Source organism: Mustela nivalis (genome assembly GCF_964662115.1).
Source record: "Mustela nivalis genome assembly, chromosome: 16".
In the NCBI taxonomy this organism is placed as follows: Eukaryota; Metazoa; Chordata; class Mammalia; order Carnivora; family Mustelidae; genus Mustela; species Mustela nivalis.
In genome coordinates this window covers 33,789,572-33,801,926 of record NC_139035.1, presented here as the reverse complement: position 1 = coordinate 33,801,926, position 12,355 = coordinate 33,789,572, and the positions used below count along the sequence as shown (strand labels likewise).

The window sequence follows — 12,355 nt, the reverse complement described above, 5'->3', positions numbered from 1 at the left end:
AGCACTTAGCAGAGCACGTTGAAAGACCCAAAGCTTGTGTATATTGTCATTATTTCACAGGATGTTACATTTAGATACAAACCATGAACTTGAGTTGTTCTTTTTTTATTCCCAAAATATATCGTTATAATTATGTACTTAACTAATAAGATACATATTTATTCTAGCCTATTGGGACTAAAAATATGAACAGATCTTTCCATGTTAATGATGCTATTAATTCTTCCAATGGTTTTACATAGATCTATTTTAACTCCATCAACTATGTGAAGATTGGAGGTAGAAATTCCCATCTCATAGATGGACATACTGAGGTCCAGAAATGTTAAGCGTGCTTCAGCCAGGGTATGGCTCAGTGGACTGAATTAGTGTTCTCCTGGTGGTTATGCTGATGCCCAAAACCTCACAAGACTCAGATCTTAGACCGTGTTCAGTGACAATGTGGAAAATTGGCGATATTGTGTTATGCTGCCTACAACGTATTCTTCCACGTGTCTTCTCTCTCCCTTGCTCTCTCTTTCCCTCCTTTCATTTGGAAAGCATGAGGAGGCGAGGGATGAAGGACCGGATGGGTGGAGGAGTCTGTTTCATTGTATCCTGTCTTGCTCCTCATCCTAGGATTTATTTCTGGACCACAGGTGGGGGAGGTGTTATGAGACAATTATTTAAATTTTGTCTCATATTATATTATATCTCATATTATATTATAATATTCCCAAGATGTGATTAAATTGAGACATGGGGAAGAGATGTGACCCCTTTCCAGGGTCCCACAGCATTTGATGTAGAACCAGAAAGTCCTAATATTCAGCCTCAAGCTTTATCAGTTGAATATTTTCAACCCTACCACTGGCTGTCTTGGGTGTAGTTGGCCAGACTGATGTTCCATGTATCGACCAAATGGGAGAAATGTTTTTCTAAAATCTTCTAGCATCTTCTTCAAATCATATTTTTTAATAAATTATGGTTTATATGCAGGCTACTCAGATAAGAGGGTAGACAAGACTGTCTGGATGGGGAGACAAGACCTACTTATAAAGAGAAATAAATAATAATATGGGGTAACTTATGATAATTGCCCTGAGGGGTGCCAACAATAAATGCTAAAGTAGTTCAAAGGAAAAAGCAGGTATGGATCAGGGAAAACAGCTTAGATAGATTCTATGTGGCTCCACAGGACACCACCAGGAATAACCAGTGAAAGTCACAGGGAGACAAATTTCAGCTAATTACAATGATGAAAGAACTTCTGAGAAATTAGTTCATTTCTGTAGATGAAGGAAAGCCTAGATTTTCCTACACACATATTGTACACTGTGTTGAATGCACCATCGTGCAAGGCCACCGGTGAGTCTAAATTTCCAACTACCACCACCCCTTTTCTTAAGCTCCTGCTCAGAGAATTTCATGAACTCCCTCCAGGGCTCCCCGGAGTGATTTTTGAATTTTTTTTATTTTTTCCTGTTTATACCACTGAGGACCGTGGCCACCAGAGGGCAGTAGATGGAGTTTATGCGAATACTTGAACATGTTGAGTAAACTCGCCTGTGCTTTAATCGCGAGCAGGGACTACGCAGATCCTGCGAACTCACCGGGGTCTAGCTTGCAGGCCTCTTTCGGAAAGCCGCGTCCAGGCACTGCGGACATGCTGATACTCTATGGCACGGAATCAACGGTCCTAAAAGCAACCGAGGCATTGCCATCCGGAATCCAGAAACCTCTTACCTTAGGTTATTAAAATAAGTTATTTTACCTCCACCTCTGATTGCCCTGCCAGGGAAGCTCCCTGGGCCTGAATATGGAAAGCGCGCCCCGCCGGTCCCCCCACGCTTGCCCGGTGCCCAGGATCCCTAATAGAGCTGGAAGCTTGAGCTTCAGAGCAAAGCTCACCTTTGCATTAGAAAAATAATAATAACAACTTCAAACCTCATTTGACAGCTTGTTGGCTTTTTGAAATTCACGAGCAGAGGAAATTTGCTCCCACCAATTCTGAGGCCCCGTTCTCGACCGCATTTGCCAAAGTCCATTCCTCCTCACTCACCCCTCACTCAAATTAAAGATGAAGATGGAGGTGTGCAGGATGGGCGCGGTGACAGGTGATGCTAAGGCGGGGGTGGGGGAGGTGGGGGGAGCACATCCCCACTGCCCTTACCCACTCTGCGGGCGTCCTGAGCTCTACGCACAGGGGGCTACGCCAGCTGAGCTCACAAGGCCTCCACCAGAATCCCCAGGCCCTGGCAGATTTTCGTTGCCCCCCTCGGCCACTTAAGGTGGCCGGTGGGTCCGGGCTGAGCTGGGCTCAGGGCGGGCAGCCCGGAGGCCTCCGGATGACAAACCTGATTCTCCTTTGTTGACAGTTCGAGGAGGAGGCAGTCCGGGCGGGCGGGGGCGGGGGCAGGGGGCTGGTGGGCGCGGCGGTGCCAGCGGCGGGCGCGGCCGGCAGGGAGGGGGTTAACGCGCGCGGCCTCTATGATAATGAGCTGCATGGTAATATAGGGAGGCCGGCGCTGAGGACTCAGCCGCCGCCGCCGCCGCCGCCACCGCGGGAGCCGGAGCTGCCGGGCGCAGCGGCGTCCGCGCCAGACTGGAGCGGGAGGGTGGCCGAGCGCAGTTGCTGGGAATTTGTCAGCCTGAGGGCGAGCGTTCGGGAGACAGACCCCGCGAGCTGGGGAGCGGCGGGGAGCGCGGGCGCAGGAGCAAGCCGAGCCAGCCCCGAAATAGATCTAGAAAGCCAGGTTCCCGGAGGAAATGGGACTGTGACCGAACCGGGGAGCTAGAAGGGAAGGAAGCGCCGGGCTTGCTGATGTCAGAGGAGCCCGGAAAGTCGCGCTGGAAAAATCCTAAGACAGCCGGGGCTCTGCTGCTTCCCCAGGAGAGACACCGCCAGCCACCCCCACACGCCCCCTCGGCGCCTCCGGGTTCCCCCCGCGAGCCGGCGACAGCGCGCGGCGGGGCTGCTGCGGGGCGACGGGGGACTGAGGGGCGCGCGGACCGGAGACCGAGGGGCCACTTCAGGAATACAGATAAGTGGCTGGCGGCTGGACGTGGATTTTAATGAATTTGGACTCCATGTGGATTTGGTCGTCCCCGTGATTGAGAGCTGCGGGCAGCGAGAGGGGCAGCGCGCCGCCCTCGGCAGCCGGCGGCCGAGGCGGACCATCCGGGAGCGGAAAGACAGACCGGCGTCGCCGAGCTGGGTAAGCGGCGCCTGGGGCCGGGCGCTCCGAGTAGCCGGCGCCCTCCGCCCTGTCCCCGAGCGCGCGCCCCTGCCGCGGCCGTTGCTACCGCGCCCGCCTGGTTGGGGTCCCGGCTCCGGGCCCGGGGGCTCGGCTGCGGCGCTCGATTCCCCGCGCGGGCTCGGCCACTTTCGCGGGCCAGAACGCGGCGTGCGCGCGGGTGCTGGCGGACTCGGAGCCGCCGCCTCCCGTCCGGGGGTTCCCGGCCGGCCGCGGGCTCCTGGCGGGGAGGGCGCTCCGCGGCGCGTCCCCGCCGCGCACCTGCTGGCACTCTGCGGCTTTGGGGAGCACGGAGGCGGCGGGGCTGTCCCGAGAGCTGGCGCCCAAAGCGGGCCTCGCCTGCAAGAGTCAGGGAGCCGGAGGCCACTGTGGCCAGCGCTGGATTCGGAGGCGTTCACTCTGGTGCCACAGTCCCTGGCGGCCGCTGCTTGTTCCTTCGGATCAGGGGACTTGGGAATGGAAGGGAAATGCATCATCCGCGCGGGGTCCCTGAGGCTCAGGGAGCGATTTCAAGGCACTGAGAAGGGATAAGTGCTCCATGACCCTCTCTGTGCTCCCTCGTGGTAGAGCACCCATTAGCACCGTTCTTTGGTTAGAGCAGCACGAGAGAGTTGGGGGCTGAAGTAGGAGGTTGCCCAGGGTCCGAAAAGCTCCTAATAAACCATTTGAAAATATTTCCCTCCATGTGTTCCTTCTTGCCCCACCCCGCAAGTGATGGAGGGATCTTAGAACATTCTAGCTCTTTTAATCCATCCCACAGGTAGTCTCTGTAAATATTAATCCTGGTCTGGATGAGCAGAGAGTCACTAGAAATTGACATTCCAGGTCCGTGACAAATTTCCACCTGTTTGGCATGACCCTTGCCCTAGGAGGAGCTGCCTGCTTAGACTCAACTCTGAGTGATTATGGGGGGGTGAGGTGGATAAAGGGCTTGGGAGTTCTAGGTCCCTTAAGAGTCTAGGAATGAGAGCCCCATAAACCCGGCAGTGGAATCTGATCTGGTCTCCCATAGGAAAGGAAGAGCCTAGGGTGACAGTTACATACTAATAGTGTCTATGAAAGGGACATAGGGACAGGACCAGTTTGAGAAAGGGGGCTGCCAGCTGTAGCTTGTGGCAGTGGTTTAGGGCTCTAGCATCTCAGAGGAACCCACAAACATGTGGGGATCCATTCATTCTCTTCCTGTTATTTACAAGGACCGTGGACAAGGTTTGTGAGCCTCCGACTAAGATGGGTATCTGGGCCAGGCTGGATGTTTTAAGAGTAGGAGTCAAGTTCAGCCGTGCCTTCCTCAACACAGAAGCGGGCTCCTGTCTTGTTGGGCTTCTTTCCCAGACCTTGAAACTTCATTCTTCCCTCTGGGTAGGCTCTGAGTTCTGGGGCCTTCAACAGAGTGACAGAGCTCTGGAAGAGATAGCTCTGGCTGGAGGAATTCAACTATTCCTAAATGAAATGCACAACTTTTGTGCAGTCACCCCAGAAAGCTCCTGGAGTTGCTAGCTGCCCTCTCCCTTCTGACCTCCCAGCAAGAGAGGAGAATTCTCATTAACTTCCCCTCTCCTCACACAGCACCATTTGAACTAATTACCTGTGATCTCTCCTCCTTGGCCTAGGGGGTGAGAATGGGGGTTGGGGGGCATGTGGACTGAGAGGAGAGGGTAGGGACCCAAGGAAACTGAGACAAATCTGTCAAGATACCCTAGTGAGGTGGTTTTTCTTTTCCTTTTCCACCTGGCATTTCCCCCTTTCTCGCCGACCCTTCCTCATCCCAGAACTTGCCCTCCTGCGTCACCTGGAAGAGCCTTTCCCTCTCAGGGACCCGCTGATAAAGGGAGGGCAATGCAGGCTGCCCTCTCTTGCTCCCTCACTGTCCTCAGCAAATTGCATTAAAACGGGGCAAATTGGCTTGCAAAGCAGTTAAATGGAAATGACATTTGGAACAATGTGCAGTGGGGATACGGGGCGGGGGGGGGGGTAAAGTAAAAGTACCAGAAGGTCTCCTCTGTCCAGGGGTCATGAGTCTAGCAGGAGAATCCCCTCCTGGCCCTTCTCTTTAGCAGGACAGGAGGATCGGGATGCCCCACAGTCTGGAGCAGGGCAGAGGGGCTGGTTGTCCTTCCAACCCAAGTCCACATGAGCCAACGATGTCCATACCCGCCCCCCAAAGAAACCATACCCTTACAAGGTTGGTGACTCACCTTTCAGAGCTGGCCTGAGTACCTATCCCTGTCCCCAAAGAGCTGGGGAGCATCCTCCCTCCCCCCACATGCTTGCCCATCAGAAGCTGCAGGTGTAGTAATTGTATGATGAGTTCCCCATCAGGTATACTGGAGTTTATCCTTCAAAGGTGGTGGAAAAGAAAACCCTCAAAGAACAGCTCCTTCTCCACTAGGCCCCTTTCCCATTAGTGAATACTTCTGATGATTCCGTTAATCTCTATTTCCCGGGCGTGATACCAGAAGGCGCCGGAGCAGGAGGGGGATCCAGGGCCACAGTTAAATATACAAGGCGCCAGCTGGCAGCAGCGGAAGCCCCCCCCCCGCCCCCCACCCTGTTCAGGTACTATGGAATATTTACGTGGCTGGAGCTGTCACTGTTTGGGGGTTTATAGTCTCTAACCCGCCTCCTCTTCTACAGCTGCCTCCCCAAGATACAACGTTTGTTGTGGGGGGAGGCGGTTCCTGTCCCCAGCAGCAAAGTACCCCCCCACCCCCCAGCTGTCTCTCCGCATTGCCACACAGCTGTCTCCACACACGCACACAGACTGGGGCCCGATATACTTCTGTCCATCATGGCAAATGGAGAGGTAAGGCGTTCCAAGCCAAGCCAAAGCCCCTACCCCCACCCCCACCCCCACCCCCCATCCCAATCGTAAAGAGCCCAGAGCATTGTGTTACAGTCTGTTAACTACAAATAATTCCAGACTGTCCGCAGGGAAACTGGTGGAAACAGGCTTGGGGGTGCTGTCGCCCTACTGCTCCTCTGCACTCCCCCATCACCACCGCCCTCACCCAGGGGCAGTCTGTTATCAATTCATTATATGTGAACATTCTCTTTCTCCCCTTCACATATGCTCAGCTCCAACAATGATGAATGGAACCGATTCCCTTATGGGAAACAGTTTTTTCACTTAGTTACAAAGATTTCATGCCTGATTAGAGTAAATGAAGGCTGGGTGTGCGTCCACTTCTTTTTTGGTCATTTCTAAAGGTAAGCCCTGCGGAGACAGAGAAAGGCAGTTCTTCCTGGGGTCAAACGGCTGGTCCCAAGGCGCCCTGGGAGGGAGAGATGGTAAGAACGGGACACCTCTTTTCCCCTCGGCTTAGCCCTCCAGCTCTCCGCGCCCCCATTCCCTGGCACTGGGGCATATGGAACCTCTTTATCTAGCTCCACACTGTTCCATCTGGAATTCGAGGGCAGAAATAGAGGCGAGAAAGTTCTTTGTTGGGGAGCAGGGTCCCTACCGGGCAAGAGTGTAAAGGAAGAGGAGGAGGGGAGGGTGAGAGCTAAACCGAGAGAGGGCTTAGGCCTGAGCAGTGCAGAAGTTCCCTGATCCTGCAGTTGGTTAACCATTAACCCCCTGCCCTGCCTTGGCCAGATCTCCTGCTTAGGGGGGAAAGGATCTGTCTCAGAAACCCAGAATCCCAGCAGGTGTTCCCTGCGGGGGGGGGGGGGGGGGTCCCCCCCAAACCAGCCCCACCCCGGACAGCTCAGTAAAACACTTCTGTATCTCCTCCTTGCTCCAGCCAGAGGCTCAGTCCTGGCCCCCACGCACCCTCCCCGCTCTTCCCTGGCAGGGGCACCCCCTTCCCCCCAGCCCCCGCCAGCTGTCCCTTCACCCATGCATTGCCCGATGCTTCATGTCAGCATGCCTCTCAGTGACCAGGAAGCAGGGGGGCTGGTGGGGAGAATTGATTGAGGGAAGCAGGCTGGTTCCACTCAAGACCCCAAGCTCAGGTTCAACAATGTTTCAAACATATGTATCAACCCAGATGGCCCAAGGTTTGCTTGGGGCACAGAGGAAGGGAGAGTTCCTGTCCAAGTTCCCTTCTCCAGAACAGTGGATTGTCCTAGTGCTTCTGTGATCCGGCTGGCAAGTCCCCATATAGGCTCTCTGAGAGTGGGTCCTTTGATCCCAGGTCATGTCAGAGCATTTCCAGTTCATCAGACCTGGCGTCTGGAACTTCAGAAGTTTAAAAAAAAAAAAAAAGCCAGCAGATGAACCAAGCAGGCAGACCAACAAGGTGCAGGAGCAAAGGCACATGTGGAAAGCCTGAGTCCAGATGGAGAAACAGTCACAGACACACAGAGAAGCAGGGTGACGGCAAAGGAAGATAAGGACGGAGAGACCGACAGTGTAAGCGGGGCACAAAGAGCTGAGAGCAAACACCGAAAGAAGTGGGAAAGAACAGAGTAGGCAGAAGGGCTAGACGAGGCTCCATCTGGGCTGCAGTGGGAAGCTGAAGTAGCAGGTTATCTCCACTAGAGGGCGCTCTTGAAAACCAGGCTTGGCCCTAAACAGTGGTTTTTGTGCTTTTTTTTTTTTTTTTTTGAGAAGAAAGAAATAGATATATTAGGAACTCTCAGCTGTCACTACCCAGAGACTACAACTGGCAGGGTCCTATTGCCAGTGGGACCTCCGGGCCGCCGTCTGGGAAAGGCGTCGGCGGCATTAAGTGGGGGTGCCCCAGCCGGCCCCGACAGGGTGCATCTGGGGGTGGGCCCTGGGGAAGGGGCTGCCCTCTCGAGTTAGCAGGCAGTGCAGTCCGCTGGCCTGCCCGCCAAGAGGCTCTTGCCTTTCTTTATCAGCAGCGGAAGTTCTTGGCCCAAGCCCAAGGTGCCTTCACATCATGCCTCCCCCCCCCCTTCCAGCTCCCTAAATGTGGATTTTTAAGATCTTCCCAGGTGAGGTGGCAAAACTGCTCCTGAGGTGACTCTTTTGGAAACAGTTTTCAGGAACCAAACACATGTCAACGTTGCCTCGCTGATTTCATCTTCATCTTCATCTTCTCTGTGGGAGCCTTTCTCTGAATCATAATCCCCCCCCTTTCATTTCAGCAGAAGACAGTTTGGAGAGGGAACAGAGTCCCGAGGCTTTTCTCATCTTAGGAGATAATAACCGTCTAACAGGGGTCTGGAAAAAGATGGACGTCTGGGGACGGGCAGGGGGCCAGAGACCCACATCTTTTCAGCTCTTGATACCAGCCTCTGATGCCGCATCTCCGCTTCCCTTAGGCTCCTGTTTACCTGGGGTCAAGCGGAAGGAAGGAAGGGAGGAAAGAGAAAAGAAAAAAGAAAAACAGGATAAATGTGTCATGTTATGAAAATTTAATCCTGCTTTTCCTTGGCTAAAATTCCTTTCAGTGTGAGAGATAAAAGGCAGTGGAGTTGCCCTCGGAAAGTTCAACTTGTCTTTGAGAAGGAAGGGGGGGAGGGATCCTGGGGCTCAGCATGAGCAGCCCATGAATGAACCTCTTTCCTCCGTGCCCCCCACAACATTCTCTCTGAAGCTGAGAGAGACACACAGAGAGAGAGAGAGGACAGAGGTGCCTCCAGTGCTTGTCTACGCGGTCAAGGGGCTCACCCCAGGCTTTCTCCTCCTGCCTTTAAGCACCCTCCCTTCCTTAGTGGCTTGCTTGGGTTTGCAGGGGGTGGAAGAGGGGAGGAGGGAGGACCCCAGGACATCCCCCCCCAACTTTACCCTTGGTATATGGATCAGTACGCCACCTGTCCTGCCCTTGCATTGAACCAAATAGTAAGACACCAAAAGCAGAGACTGGAATCCATTTTCATGTAAACAAATAGAACTCAGTCACTTACTTGTGTGGTGCTGGCGATGGAGTTGCACCAAAACAAAGATGAAAAAGTAAGATCTGCTCCCTCCGAGAAATAGTAAGCTTCGGGGAAGGGGGTATTACCTAAGCCAAGCAGCCTCCAAGGAAACCTTATTACACGGCAGGATGGAGTTAACGGTGAGCTAGGGGGACCGGGAAGGTGAAGGCACAGAAGCTCCTGGAAACTTTGGCTCTGGTCAGTGGAAGGTGGAGATTTCCAGGAGAGAGACTCACATGCCTGACAACTTCAGCTGACTGTCAGGAACGACTGTCTCACATTGTCCCATTCCTCAGCTTCTCAGAACTACCCCCCGATTCCCCTCGTTCTCTGGGGTTTTCAGCAGACCCCCATGTCCTTGTTCTCTGTTACTCAACATCCGAGAGCAAGAGTGCCATGGCCCACACTCCCGAGGGCTTTCCATTCTGCATTCTATGCAAATTGTATCCCTTTCCGGTCCTGGCTGCGAGATGCCCACGTGGTTCATCAGGAAATGTTATTACTCATCTGTGTTCACATTTCAGCGTCCAGAATCCTCCTTTGAACTCACCCACTCTTACCTGAATGAACCCATGAAGTGGATCAGACCCGAGAGAAAAAGAAATCGGATTTTACCCCTACCCCTTTGTCTGGGCAGGCGAGCCAAGTCCACCAGCCAACTTTGCCCTGTTTCTTACCTTGAAGAAGGGACCAATCTCTTTTTTAGGTTTCTGTCCAGAAAGAAGGCAGGAAGGATGAATGAAAAAGGAGGTTAAAATGAGGAAGATTTCAACTCAATGGAAAAACTCTATCCAATCCTATAGTGGAAGGCCATACTCTCCCTGCAGCTTAAAATGGCCACATAAGATCTGGGGTGGGCAGACCCTGCCTTGGGACAGATGGGACAAGGGAGTGCTTGGGCTTCAAGAGGTCTTTAATCTATGCTTATGTATGTGTAAATATATGTGGATCTGTATGTGTATGTGATACATACGTGTGTGTATGTGTATGAAGAAAGAAGGTTATGATCCCTCCTCTCATATGCACGGAAGCACTGGGCTCTAGGGTCTCTCTAGGGTCTGGGGCCTCTTCCTGTCCTCATTTTGTGCTTTCAGCTCGGGTCGTAGAATGCGGGCTTCAGAGAAGGAGCTAACCCAGCACCTGCCCATGTCCCAAAGTGGTCGGCCACTCACTCTTGGGGCCAACGAGAAATCTAGGGACAAGACGGGCTCAGAATGTCAGGGAAGCCCTGGCTTTATCACTGCTCCACAACTCTGGACAAACTGTGGAACTTCTCTGAGCAGGAGGCAGAGCAGAGGCTCCCCCCCTTAAGGGAGAGAGGGGAAGTTCAGGAGGAGAGGAAAGAGGTAAAAAATCCCTGCGCTCCCTGTAAGGCAGGGGGACCAGAGAGCAGACAGAAGTGGCAAGAGGGGATGTTGCTGCTTTGAAGTGGTTTCCTGCTTTATAAAAGCGAAAGGCCTCGGCTGGGCTGGGTAAATATTACGTTGGCCTCTGACCTCTGGCCTCCCGTGACTGCTCCCCAGGCTTACCCTTTTTTTTTTTTTTCTTCTGAGCAACAGAGATACCTGAGGGAGAAGAACTTACTTTCTCTACTGTCCTCAGCAGGAGCCTTGGTCAAGGCCAGATGGGAAGACCACTCCCTCCCTGTCCCCAGACACAAGAGCCCTCTCTTGGGCCAGCAAGCTCTACCTGCTCTCCACACGCGCCATGCTGGCCGTTGGTGGTGCGTTCCCAGAGAGAGGAGGTCAGACTGGCCCGCGCACCCTATGCCTTCCTGCCAAGTCCTTTGACATTCTGCGGAATGAAAACCCATAACACTGGGGTTTCTCTTAGGCAAATACTCCTCTGAGTTTTATCCAGAAATGAATACAGTTCAAGTCCACCACCCCATTCTGAGGGACACCCCCCCTCCCCCACCATCAGGGTGTGGAGGCCTTCAGCTTCCTGCACCAGAGGACCTAGCTGTGAGACACTTGGGGGGAATGATGTGAATTACCTGTGGTGCTGGGAAGCCACACCTGGCACCCTTGTGTAGGAGGTTTGGAACCCCCGAGAAGGGTGTTGAAACAGATGGCCAGGAAGAGTCTGGTATCAGAAAAAGGTCCTAATGCCCAGGAACAAAGGGCCTTCCGTCACACTTGTCACTCTTCCTCTTCCTAAAAGATTTCTCACTTGCCCACTGGGGCTCATCCACCATTTGCTTTCCGATCACAGGAGGGAGGCAAGAGGGAGCCCTCGCTAAGAGAGGGGGCTCCTGCCCCTTATCCTGTAATCAGTTTGTCCATCTGTACAGTGGAAATGAAAGCTTTGCATGACTACTCAAGGACCCTCACTGCCCTTTGTTTTTGGAAGCAGGCATAGGAAAACAGGGGATTTGGAAAAATGACAATTGTTGCAAATGTGCAAAACTATTCTAAAATTTAGAGCAGGAATAAAGCCAGGCTAGGGACATTTTCCTCCTCTCTCTCTCTCTCTCCCTCTCTCCCTCTCTGAATTTGTTTGGAACTTTCTGAGAAAATAAGATTCTACTTGAAGGAAATCTGTATGCTAAAGGTTCTTCTATAGAAAAATAGGTAAAAGTCTCAGTGGAGACTCGGTTTCCTCAGGAAACCAAGAGGAAAGGCAGTAGTGATCCTGTCACTGAGGCCACATGCATGGCTCATGGGTAAATTTAACGAGTGTGGCTGGAATTTGAATTCTGAACGTGCTACCCTTAGGGTTTTGGTGACTTTGGCTTTAAGGGTCGAGATGACTGGATGACTGCTACTGTTCTAGAACCGGTAAGCTGGCATATTTCTGGGAGTCCACCTCCCATGGCAAAAGGGGCAGATCTCATGGGCCCCTCTGGCTGGCTGCCTGCGGGAAGGCTTGTGTCTCTCCTACAGAGAGAGCGCTTCTCAGAGCGTGAGTACTTGTGAGGCAGACTCGGCATGAAGGGCATTGACAGGAGCTGGGTCCCAGAGCCCAGGCTGGACCCTAGGCCTCCGGGGTTAGACCCTTGGCCAGCGCTGATCATGGGACACAACAGGAGGATGACTGGTGAGATGCATCAGCTGTCATCTCTCGGCCCAAGAAGCCCCCTGCCCTCCCATCCAGCTGAGGCACAAGGAGCCTTGTCCCTTGTGGGAAGCGTAGAACCCCAGAAAGGGGAAGGAGCGAGTCCTGGGCACTGACAGCCCTGTCCAAGAGCCAGCTGTGGAAAAATGAGAGTGACGGGGTGCCTTGATTTTTTTTTTTTTTTTCCTAAATCACTTTTGAGAAAACAACTTGAATTACAAAAGAAATGG

General features: G+C 53.0%; 1 protein-coding gene and 2 long non-coding RNA genes across 6 annotated transcripts in view; 1 reads left to right on the top strand and 2 right to left on the bottom strand.

Moving 5' to 3' along the window:
* LOC309850349 overlaps window positions 1-2,432 on the bottom strand; it is a 29,646-nt gene extending 27,214 nt beyond the window's left edge. For 3 of the 4 annotated variants that reach the window (XR_014304202.1, XR_014304204.1, XR_014304205.1), the window contains exon 1: window positions 2,153-2,432. This is a non-coding gene — a long non-coding RNA (uncharacterized lncRNA). Of the gene's footprint in view, window positions 1-1,592; window positions 1,679-2,152 lie in introns of all 4 variants that reach the window. The other variant, XR_014304203.1, reaches the window with a different exon arrangement.
* A 67-nt stretch (window positions 2,433-2,499) lies between these two features.
* PLXNA2 (plexin A2) overlaps window positions 2,500-12,355 on the top strand; it is a 207,745-nt gene continuing 197,889 nt past the window's right edge. Inside the window, exon 1 of the mRNA XM_082704152.1 lies at window positions 2,500-3,197. The gene's annotated coding sequence lies outside the window, so the exon portion shown is untranslated. The remainder of the gene's footprint in view (window positions 3,198-12,355) is intronic.
* LOC309850258 lies at window positions 7,762-9,464 on the bottom strand. Its single transcript, XR_014304155.1, has 2 exons — window positions 9,057-9,464; window positions 7,762-8,483 (listed from the first exon to the last, which is right to left on the bottom strand). It is a non-coding gene; the product is annotated as an uncharacterized lncRNA (long non-coding RNA).